The sequence below is a fragment of the Phoenix dactylifera genome, chromosome 2 (assembly GCF_051530095.1).
Source record: "Phoenix dactylifera cultivar Ajwa chromosome 2, Ajwa_hap1_PhDact_Kaust_v1.1, whole genome shotgun sequence".
In the NCBI taxonomy this organism is placed as follows: Eukaryota; Viridiplantae; Streptophyta; class Magnoliopsida; order Arecales; family Arecaceae; genus Phoenix; species Phoenix dactylifera.
In genome coordinates, this window is record NC_143191.1 from 18,429,255 (window position 1) to 18,440,337 (window position 11,083).

The 11,083-nt window shown below is 40.7% G+C and overlaps 1 long non-coding RNA gene across 1 annotated transcript; it reads left to right on the forward strand.

Moving 5' to 3' along the window:
* The first annotated feature begins 334 nt into the window (after nucleotides 1-334).
* On the forward strand, nucleotides 335-4,622 carry LOC148714580 (uncharacterized). Its single transcript, XR_015975170.2, has 3 exons — nucleotides 335-636; nucleotides 1,373-1,434; nucleotides 3,768-4,622. It is a non-coding gene; the product is annotated as an uncharacterized LOC148714580 (long non-coding RNA).
* The last annotated feature ends 6,461 nt before the right edge of the window (nucleotides 4,623-11,083 follow it).

Consider the following 11,083-nt stretch of genomic DNA (forward strand, 5'->3'; position numbering starts at 1 on the left):
CGGATCTTCCGCGGCCATCAAATCCCATCTCCATCCAGCCGCTTTCATCCTTATCCCCTGCTTCAAAGATAGAGTCCATCTTCCTCTCTCCCACTGCATCCAGCTCACGGTTCATCAACCTTCCGCGTCCATTCCGTGGTTCATGCTCATCTCCTCCTAACCTCCTTCGGAATCTACCCACCTGCCATCCTTCAACGGATCAGAACTGCAACAGTTTGCAGATCAAGCCTCCAGCTCATGCCTTATCCACCCGTTTGGAAGAGCCACAAGGAAGAGAGAGAGACAGAGATAGGCTGCCTATATAAGGGAGGACTTCTGATCAAACGAAGGCATTCCTCCTCTTCCCCACGAGGGGAGGGGGCTGATCCCATTCCTTCTTCCCCCACCGGGGGGGGGAGGCTTCTCCCATCTCCTCAGAGGCCAAATTCACGACGAGGAGAAGAAGAGCTCGGGTTCACAGGCCGAATCCCATAGAGCCAGGAGAGAGAAACCTTTTGGGTATTTTGGGAATATTTCCCAAAGGAAGAAATAAAGAAGGAAGGACCTGCTGCTGCTGTGCTGCTGCCGCCGTCCACCACTGCATGGAAGCCTGATCTCTTCTCCGGGGCTGGATGCAGCCCTAACAAAGGAACACGGGTTTTATATTTTATTTTATATTCTTGGGGTTGTATGAACTTATTGTTTATAATGGATATCTTCTTTTGAATCATATTTAATTTCTGTGATTTTAAGTATGATGTTCGTACAACTGTTCTTCATGATCACTAAGTAAATATAAGATAGTCCATGCTTAAGGAAGATGTAGTGTGCTACCACCTTAGATTAGGGTAGACATTTCATGCCAACTGAAGATGGATTATGCCCAAATTACTTTTGTGAATTTTTATTCAAATGCTTATTAGGCTTGTAGCCAATTTGCATGTTTATCCAAGAATAAATTAAAATATAATTAATCCTTATTCCGATGTTAGTGGTGAATTCCTTGCCCTAGGTTCTCCCAAATTGATATCCCTTTAATTGCATTTTCTTTTATTAAATTGCTTAGTTTAATAGTCTTCACAAATTCATCCATTTTAAATATTTTTATTTTTAAGAAAGACAACTATACCCCAATCCCTGTGGATCGATACCCGTAATCACTATCCTACTAGATACGTGCTATTGCGTGGTCTTTAAAGTTGACTATCAATTTTTGGCGCCGTTGCCGGGGATTGGTAGCATAGTTGTTTTTCTTTTTATTAAAAAAAATTTTTCAAAAAAAAAATTTCGAAAAATAAAAAAAAATAAAATAAAAATAGTTTCTATTTTTACTTTCCTTATCTCCTTCTCCTCTCTTACTAATTTTTGATTTTTCTTGGTATCATTTGATCAGGAACCAAAGAGGAAGTATGGGACATTCAGAAAGGGAATTATTGGCAAAGGAATGCTGTAAAGGTTTGCTTTAAAAATTGCTGGAAAAATTTCTCTTGGTAACATCTGAACATTTCTTATTTAAATTTCCTTGTGTGGTGATTGTTTGATATTAAATTCAGCAAAAGTGTGAATGCATGCTTGATACACATACACCAATTAATCCGCACATAGTAAGGGCAATCACCCCAACAAGATAAGAACTGGATTTCATCACCAGATTCTTGCCCAAATTAGGTGAATCAATTCTCACATAGCTATCACATTAATTAAAATCAATTAGACATTGGCCCCTAGGGACATCCGAGCTCAATAGGACGAAGATCACCGAAAGTTGCACTAATTTCGCTCTGTGGCTCAGTTGATGTCTAGGCAAGCTTTGTCCCTTTAAGGGAGACAGTTCATCTGTTCGAGGCAAGTGGTTTTTAAGTGGGACCTTTGCAACGCATCGTGACCCCCCCCTTACCTGGGAGCTTACCTGGTCAACTAAGTTCATAAGACCGGATTGGAGGCTTAGGTGCCCTCTTCAAATCAGTTAGGAGCTGTCTAGTGATTTTAGGGCAAATACAAGGATTTGACGTGTTTTCTTTTAGTGCATGCTTGACTTGACTGATCAGAAGAGTATAACTCCGTGCCCGACAATCAGTCTTCCACAAATTTTCTTCCTTGGAGAACCCCGCATAAACCCGGTATGATTTGATACGGATGCACTGCGTCTGGCTGAAGACGTTAAACTTAGCGCTTGTTGGGAGGCAACCCAATTCTCGTTGGTTATTTTTGCATATTTTCTTGTCGCATTTTTTTTATTTTCTTAACAGGATCCCTCATATTACTGATGCAACTACGGTAAAATGCTTCTATCCTCCATATGCATCATATTTTCGTCCAAAATAAAAAAAATATATAAAATAATAAAAATAATAATATAATATTCAAAAAAAATTCATCAAAAAAAAAAAACATTGAGGACAATGTCTGATCTAGGTTGGGGGGTATAGGATTCAAATTTTTGAAGAAATTTTTCACATTTTCACATTTTTAAGTGAATTTAAAAAAAAAGTGAATCTCAAAAAAAAAAAAAAAAAACCTAATTTCTATGCTTTAGTGCTGAAATGATAAACACACAAAGTATATAAAATCTAAAAAGCCCAATAACTAGTCAGGAGTAAGTCAATTTGAGTTCTTTTTATTAAATATTCTTTTAGCAAGTTGTAAGATAATTTTTACTTTGGAATTTCACAACACATATGGCCTGCACTTCTAAGGATTAGGTTCAACATTATGTTACTAAGTCTAGTAGCAACCTTGAGTCCTGATGAATTATTCCTATCTAATTCACTATTATCCCGTATTTACTGTTAAAAAAAAAAATGAATTTAGTCAGGTACATCGAAAAGGGCTACCTATCGTCAAAGGTCAGCAGGCTTGTAATGAGGAACCCGAGCATAGGTCCGTAGGGGAGTCTTGATGCCCAACACCTTACGCCATCTGGTGTGGGAGTGTTGACTGAGTGCTCGCTATACGGAGGAATCATTACAAGAGTAAAAGTGCGTAATTTATAAATCTCAAAAAAAGAAAAAAAAATAATATAATATTGACCTCAAAAAAGTTGATAGTGTGAAAGCCGTCGTTGTAAAAATTCGAGTAAACTGAAATATTACAGATAAAGCCCATGAGGTATTAAAGTAAATATCCACAACTCTCGAAATCCTGCAAGATAGGATGATTTTGAATCAGCGATTAAGTCTTATCTGACCAATTCTTGGAAACTACTAGCTTTAGCAGTATTTTGGGGAATCTAAAGTCTTAGCTTGTGTATGGTCCAGATTTCACCGAGCACCCAGGTATAAATAAGTCTTACAACTCTCTAACGGAAACTTAATGACTTCAACTTAAGTTGCATACTGTCCTAGGATTTGGGCTGACTTGGTAATTAAAACTTTGTGTGCTTTTGAAATTCTTGGCATTTATGCATTTGAAATTAGATTTTATAAATCAATAAAATAAATTCTTTCGACTACAGTTTGTGGGTATCTGAGCCGGAAACCCTCACGAGACAAAACTCGTCCACTAGGGCCACCTAGGGGTTTAAAGCCTTATTGCATACGGTAAATGCAATCGCGATTCCTGCGAAAGTGAGTTACTTTTTATTTTGCTCGAGGACTAGCAAAATATAAGTTGGGGGGTGTGATGAGTGCTAAAAAATGCATAAATTAATATCTTATTCATAGCACTTATCATTATTTTAATTCACATATTTTTGTAAATTCAACTAAAAATTGAATTATCTTCATCATTGCATTATTAAAAATAATTCGATTTGTGCTTGATTATATTGGTCCATCTAATGTATGCAGGTCGAATCAAATTCATCTGGGATGACCCCTGAACCCAAATCACAAGCACCCTATGAATCAGGTCCTCTTAGATTATGATTCAGCCTCTCAAACTCACTCTTTAGCTTATGTGCACGCCGTTCACAGAGCCACATCTAAACCTTTTTATCCACCTAGCCATCCCAAGTTCATGCATTCCGACATCATACATAACCAAGATCCCAACATTCCAGCTCTCCCACATTTCCTCCGCATCCGTTTCTTCTGCACATCCCGAGTCCCAACGCCCACGTCTTCTCCACGGTGAAATGGCTGCAGCTCATTTTGTCCTAGCTCCCAGCTTCAAAACAAAGCCAACTACATCCGGATATCCCGCTGCCAGCTAGGATAGCATCCCGAACAACCACCCAGTTGCTTCTTCTTCCGTTCATCTTCATCCCGTGAGCCGTATTCAGCCTCATCCGGATCACGTCCACAAACGGAATCCCCTGTTTCGAGATCACATTCAACCGAATCCAGACTTCATCCGGATTTGCTCCCAGCTCCTCTGTTCTCAGCCGTATCCATCATTTTCAAGTCTCCCGTGTCTTCATCTCAACTAAACTCCCAGCTCCCATTCTGAATCCAACCTATCCATGGATAAGCTCCATCTCCTTTTCATCATGAAACAGATCCAGCTTCTTCCGGATAATTCCATCATCCAAGATTTCTTTCCAACATCCAATCTCCTAGCATCTCAGGATTCCTCCCATGCTATTCTCCTCTGCTTTGTGCATCCCACTTCTTCCGTTCAGCTTTTGCTAGCCCGGATAAGCTCGAAACCCATGCATCCGTTCCCTGATATCCAAACATTTCATCCTCTGTTTCGTGCAGATAAAAACCAGAAACATCTCCCGGATTTCTAGCTAACGGCAGCACAACCAAATGATCCCAACGTCATCCTCTTCACCCGAATTCGTTCTAGAGAGCTCCCAAACATCCGCAGCCTTCCTCCCAGCTCACGAATCCGTCCGAGTTCATCCTTATCCCACGACCAGCTAGGATTCAACGTCATCATCCCGGCTTCACGAATCTAGCAACACCCTCCTGCACCCACGCTCTCATATCCAAACTTCCCTTTCTTCCGGATCGTTCTCACATTCATTCCGTTTATAACTTGATCCCATGGAATCTCCTGTTTCGGAAACAGAACACAGGCATCTTTCCACTCCGTGGATCACTCCCTTCCAAGTTCATCGCAGCGTCCGTGAGTATCTCCTAGAGTCTTCGAATCCAGCTCTAACTTCTACCGCGTCCGGATCTTCCGCGGCCATCAAATCCCATCTCCATCCAGCCGCTTTCATCCTTATCCCCTGCTTCAAAGATAGAGTCCATCTTCCTCTCTCCCACTGCATCCAGCTCACGGTTCATCAACCTTCCGCGTCCATTCCGTGGTTCATGCTCATCTCCTCCTAACCTCCTTCGGAATCTACCCACCTGCCATCCTTCAACGGATCAGAACTGCAACAGTTTGCAGATCAAGCCTCCAGCTCATGCCTTATCCACCCGTTTGGAAGAGCCACAAGGAAGAGAGAGAGACAGAGATAGGCTGCCTATATAAGGGAGGACTTCTGATCAAACGAAGGCATTCCTCCTCTTCCCCACGAGGGGAGGGGGCTGATCCCATTCCTTCTTCCCCCACCGGGGGGGGAGGCTTCTCCCATCTCCTCAGAGGCCAAATTCACGACGGGGAGAAGAAGAGCTCGGGTTCGCAGGCCGAATCCCATAGAGCCAGGAGAGAGAAACCTTTTGGGTATTTTGGGAATATTTCCCAAAGGAAGAAATAAAGAAGGAAGGACCTGCTGCTGCTGTGCTGCTGCCGCCGTCCACCACTGCATGGAAGCCTGATCTCTTCTCCGGGGCTGGATGCAGCCCTAACAAAGGAACACGGATTTTATATTTTATTTTATATTCTTGGGGTTGTATGAACTTATTGTTTATAATGGATATCTTCTTTTGAATCATATTTAATTTCTGTGATTTTAAGTATGATGTTCGTACAACTGTTCTTCATGATCACTAAGTAAATATAAGATAGTCCATGCTTAAGGAAGATATAGTGTGCTACCACCTTAGATTAGGGTAGACATTTCATGCCAACTGAAGATGGATTATGCCCAAATTACTTTTGTGAATTTTTATTCAAATGCTTATTAGGCTTGTAGCCAATTTGCATGTTTATCCAAGAATAAATTAAAATATAATTAATCCTTATTCCGATGTTAGTAGTGAATTTCTTGCCCTAAGTTCTCCCAAATTGATATCCCTTTAATTGCATTTTCTTTTATAAAATTGCTTAGTTTAATAGTCTTCACAAATTCATCCTTTTTAAATATTTTTATTTTTAAGAAAGACAACTATACCCCAATCCCTGTGGATCGATACCCGTAATCACTATCCTACTAGATACGTGCTATTGCGTGGTCTTTAAAGTTGACTATCAACGCTGGATTTTATAGAAGATTCATCAAGGACTTTAGTGTCATAGCTCGACCATTATGTAACCTCCTATCCCTTGATACACCGTTCAATTGGACTGAAACCTGTCAAGAGGCATTCAAAAAGTTGAAGTCTATGCTTAGCACTACACCCATCATGCGACCACCTGATTGGTTATTACCTTTTGAGATCATGTGCGACGCTAGCAACTATGCGATAGGAGCTGTCCTAGGACAACGCAAGGATAATAAGCCATATGTTATTTACTATGCAAGCAAAACTTTAAACGATGCCCAAATGAATTACACCACCACCGAGAAGGAATTGCTTGTAGTAGTATTTGCATTAGACAAATTTCGCTCTTATATCCTTGGTGCTCCTATTGTTATCTTTACGGACCATGCAGCGCTAAAATATTTGCTGGATAAGAAAGAGGCCAAACCACGCCTAATACGATGGATACTTCTACTCCAAAAATTTGACATCACTATCAAAGATAAAAAGGAAGTAGAGAATGTGGTTGCTGACCATTTATCACGACTAGTTTTTCATGATTCGGTGCCACAGTTTCCTATTAAAGACTCATTCCCTGAAGAGCAGTTGTTTACACTCTCTACTGTATCATGGTACGCTGACATTGTAAATTTTCTTGCTACAAACCGGATTCCAGAGCATTGGGGGTCGACAGATAGAAAAATTTTCTTGCGCGAAGTAAAGAATTATTACTATGACGAACCCTATTTATTTAAATATTGTAACGATCAAATCTTTAGACGATGCATACCAGATCATGATATACAAAGCGTACTTTCTTTCTGCCACACTGATGCTTGCGGTGGACACTTTGCCTCTAAGAAAACTGTTGCAAAGGTCTTGCAATGTGGTTTCTATTGGCCTACTATGTTCAAAGATGCCCACGAGTTCTGTAGGACATGTGATCCATGTCAACGTATTGGAAGTCTAACTCATAGGCAAATGATGCCTCTTCAACCCATTACTATTATCGAAATTTTCGATTGTTGGGGCATCGATTTTATGGGCCCATTCCCACCATCTTTTGGATATGAGTACATTTTAGTTGGGGTCGAGTATGTGTCCAAATGGGTAGAAGCTGTCGCTTGTAGGACCAATGATCACAAACCTGTCCTGAAGTTTTTAAAAGAAAATATTTTTTCATGATTTGGGATGCCTAAGGTTATAATTAGTGACGGTGGAAAACACTTTTGTAATAAGCCTTTTGAGATATTATTAAAAAAGTATGGTGTCACCCACAGAGTTGCTACCCCATATCACCCGCAAACTAGTAGCCAAGTAGAATTAGCCAATAGGAAAATCAAGCGTATTTTAGAAAAAACGGTAAATCCATCACGATAAGATTGGTCCTTGAAACTATCAGATGCATTATGGGCTTATCGTACTGCATACAAAACCATTCTTGGCATGTCTCCCTACCGGCTAGTCTACGGAAAAGCATGTCATCTGCCTGTAGAAATAGAGCATAAATCGTATTGGGCAATTAGAAAATTGAATTTTGATTTACGTGATGCCGGTCTAGCTAGAAAATTGCAATTAAATGAGCTTAATGAGATTCATAGAGATGCTTATGATAATGCTAAGATTTGTAAAGAACGAATGAAGATCTTACATGATAAATCAATTTTGAAAAAAACTTTCGAACCTTTGCAAAAAGTTTTTTTATACGACTCCCGCTTACATCTGTTTTCTGGTAAGTTATGATCAAGGTGGACAGATCCTTTCATTGTAAAAACTGTTTTTCCACATGGGACGGTTGAGATTGAGAATCCACAGGATGGTAAGATATTTAAGGTGAATGGACACAGACTTAAACTTTTCCTTGAGAATTTTGCAAATGAAGAGGACTCCTTTTCCTCAGGGGAGCCTTCTTACGACTGAGCATGATGGCAAAGGTATCTGTATATTAGTTAGAATTAATTTTTTTCTTTTATTTCTAGTTTTCTTCTTATTTTGTAGGTCTTATTTTCTAGATATCAACAACTCAAGGTATTCCTCTTCTCTCCAATATTATTTTCTCTACTGTCTCTCATATATAGTTTTCTTGTATCTATTACATTGAGGACAATGCAATGTTTAAGTTGGGGGGAGGGAAATATTTTGCAAAAAAAAAAACTTGCTTTTGCATTTGATTTATTCTATTACTTTATTTTCTAAGCAAATGCACATGTATTTTCATATTGAGTTTGTGCAACTATTACGGCAAGGAACACATGCATATTATGACTGATCAGAGACCTATTATTAGATCCCCGCACATGTACTTAATGACTATAGGAAGGCCTCAGGAGTTCATATTTATTTAATGCATTTTTATTAAGGCGTATCTGTAAAAGAAGTACGAGTATCCTTGTCCGTACTATAAGGTTCATGATTTGGTTTTCACATAAAGATAGAGGTTGAATACCCTGGCTAGATCACCTAAGTGCCTTATGTTCCGACCTTGGTTGACCTATAGTCACGATGCAGTCACGTTATATGGTTCAGTTTATCTCCTCTCTTTTTTCTATCGCAAAAAAAAAAAAAGAGATGACAAGTCTAACCTCGTGGCATAGTCTGGTTCGAGTAATTAAGCCCGAGGGGTGTTTCACCTAATGCCTTGAGCCAACTGGATCAGGAGTCATTGGCCGAAAACTCGCTACATGGATCTTACTAGAGCCTAAGGGGGTTGGACTATTGTAATCGTCATATTTGTTTAAAAATAAAAATAAGCATGAATAAGGTTGGTTGGACTAAACTCAGTGACATGTGGTAATGGCTGGTTTGACTCCATTAATTTGGAACTCTGTGTACTTTGGATGTTTAGCTTGGCTTGATAGCTCCTTCTTTATATGCGAACCATTTTTGACAAATTTAGACAACATGAGGTATTCTGAAAATTTGATGGATCAGGCTCTAATAAACTGTAGTAAACACTTGTAAACTTGAGTAGTGCACCTAAAAATTCAAGCAGTACTATGTTGTGGTGGAGGTATTAGTGCTCTAAGAAAGTCATTCTGTTTATGCACACTACACTTTAGTATTTCCCTTGCTTTGATAGTTGCCGTGTTTGAGAAAAATATATATCACGTGTGTATTGACTTAGATTTCATTATATATCATTTTATGAATGATGTTTGTGGGTAACATCACTGCAAATCCTCACGAGACAACACTCGTCCACTGGGGTAACCTAGAGGTTTAACGGCTTGTTGCACATGCTAAGTGCAATCGTGATGCCCTACGAAAATGGGTACATATTTTAATTTTATGTCTTTAGCTTTAATAAAAAGTCAAAGGATTAACCAACACTTTTTGTACTCTCATGTTATTGTTTACTCTGAATTACTAGAGACTAGCAATAAGCTAGTTGGGGGGTATGATGAGAGCACAAAAGTGCGATCTAAGTACCAATTAACTTAGCCTAATGCTAGCAAAATAATGATAAATAATAGGTGTTAATATTTGCATGATTAATATTTTATCTTTAGCACTTATTATAATTTTTATCATTATTCTGTATAAATTCATCTAAAAAGGATTCATCTTTCCAACTGCAGAACAGAATCCATGACTCTTCTTCTGCGCACCCGAGCAACTTCCCAAATTCCGCGATGCAACTCAAGCTTCCAGCCATCTGCAGTCAATTAACTTTGTGATTCCAAATCAGCATCATCCCAAGCGCCAGCATCAATTGCTTTTCCATCTGCACCGTCCACGTTCCAGCATATCAGAACTCCTCCCTCCCCATCTTGACCGCTTCCTCATCCTTCCAGCGTTTCGTGTCCAACTTGTCTCGTCCACGTGTGCCTCTTCCAAGCTTCAATCCCGCAGCCGTCCGCTTGCCCTGCGCCTCACACGCTCCAGCTCCAGCTCCCGCGATCGCGATCCGTCCCGGCTGCCCGTGAAGCGTCCCAAGCCATCCGTGATCACCGCCCAGCCATCCGCCCACCTCCTCCGCCTGCGTCCGTCCGCCTCCCAGTAGCATCCGCGCGTCGTCCTCAACCGCGATCGGCTCCCGTGCTTCCGGATCCACGTCTCAGCCATCCCAACCGTCCACAATGCCCCGGAGTTCACAATCAGCCTCCATCCAGCCATCCATGGTGATTCTCCCGCATCAAATTCCTTGCAAATCTTCCGTTTCCGTGTTTGCCTCTTCCCCGTTTCAGAGCTTCCGCAATCAACGTCCGCGAGCAATCTTTCGGAGTCCCAGCATCCCGTGAAGCAATCAACGTCCGCGAGCATCTTTTGCACCCATCTACGCGTTGTCCGCACCCGTGATCAGCCCAGCCGTCCGCAAATCACCCCTCCGCATCCACTCCGCGTCCTCAGCATCCCACGCACGATCTTTGGCGTCTGTTAGCAGCTCCTCTCCATGCGCGATCAGGGGATCATCGCTGGTTTATGGGTTCTGGGGATCTATATGAAGAGGGTCTTCTCGGCTGGGGGGGATGATCGGGGGGGGGGGGGATTCTAAAAGAAAATAAGAGAGAAAACAGAGAGGGGAAGAAGAAGAAGAAACAGGGCATCCCCTGTTTCTGAAAAGAAAAAAAGAAATAAAAAAAGAGAGCGAAAAAGGGAGAGATGCTGATGTTTGTAATGGCTTGCTAATTCCTTTGGCAAAGGGTGATGGATGAACCCTTGTCATGTTGCTTTCATCAAGTACTCTCTAAACTTTAATTCTAATTGTTTTATATCCATTGGTATGTTTTGGGTTCTTGCATATTTATTTATTAGATAGATCTTGCATGGTTTATATATATTGATGCATGGATTATTTCGATGCTTGATTTGTCGTAGACGTAACCGGCACGATAAATACTTGGATGTTTAATTCATGTTTTCAG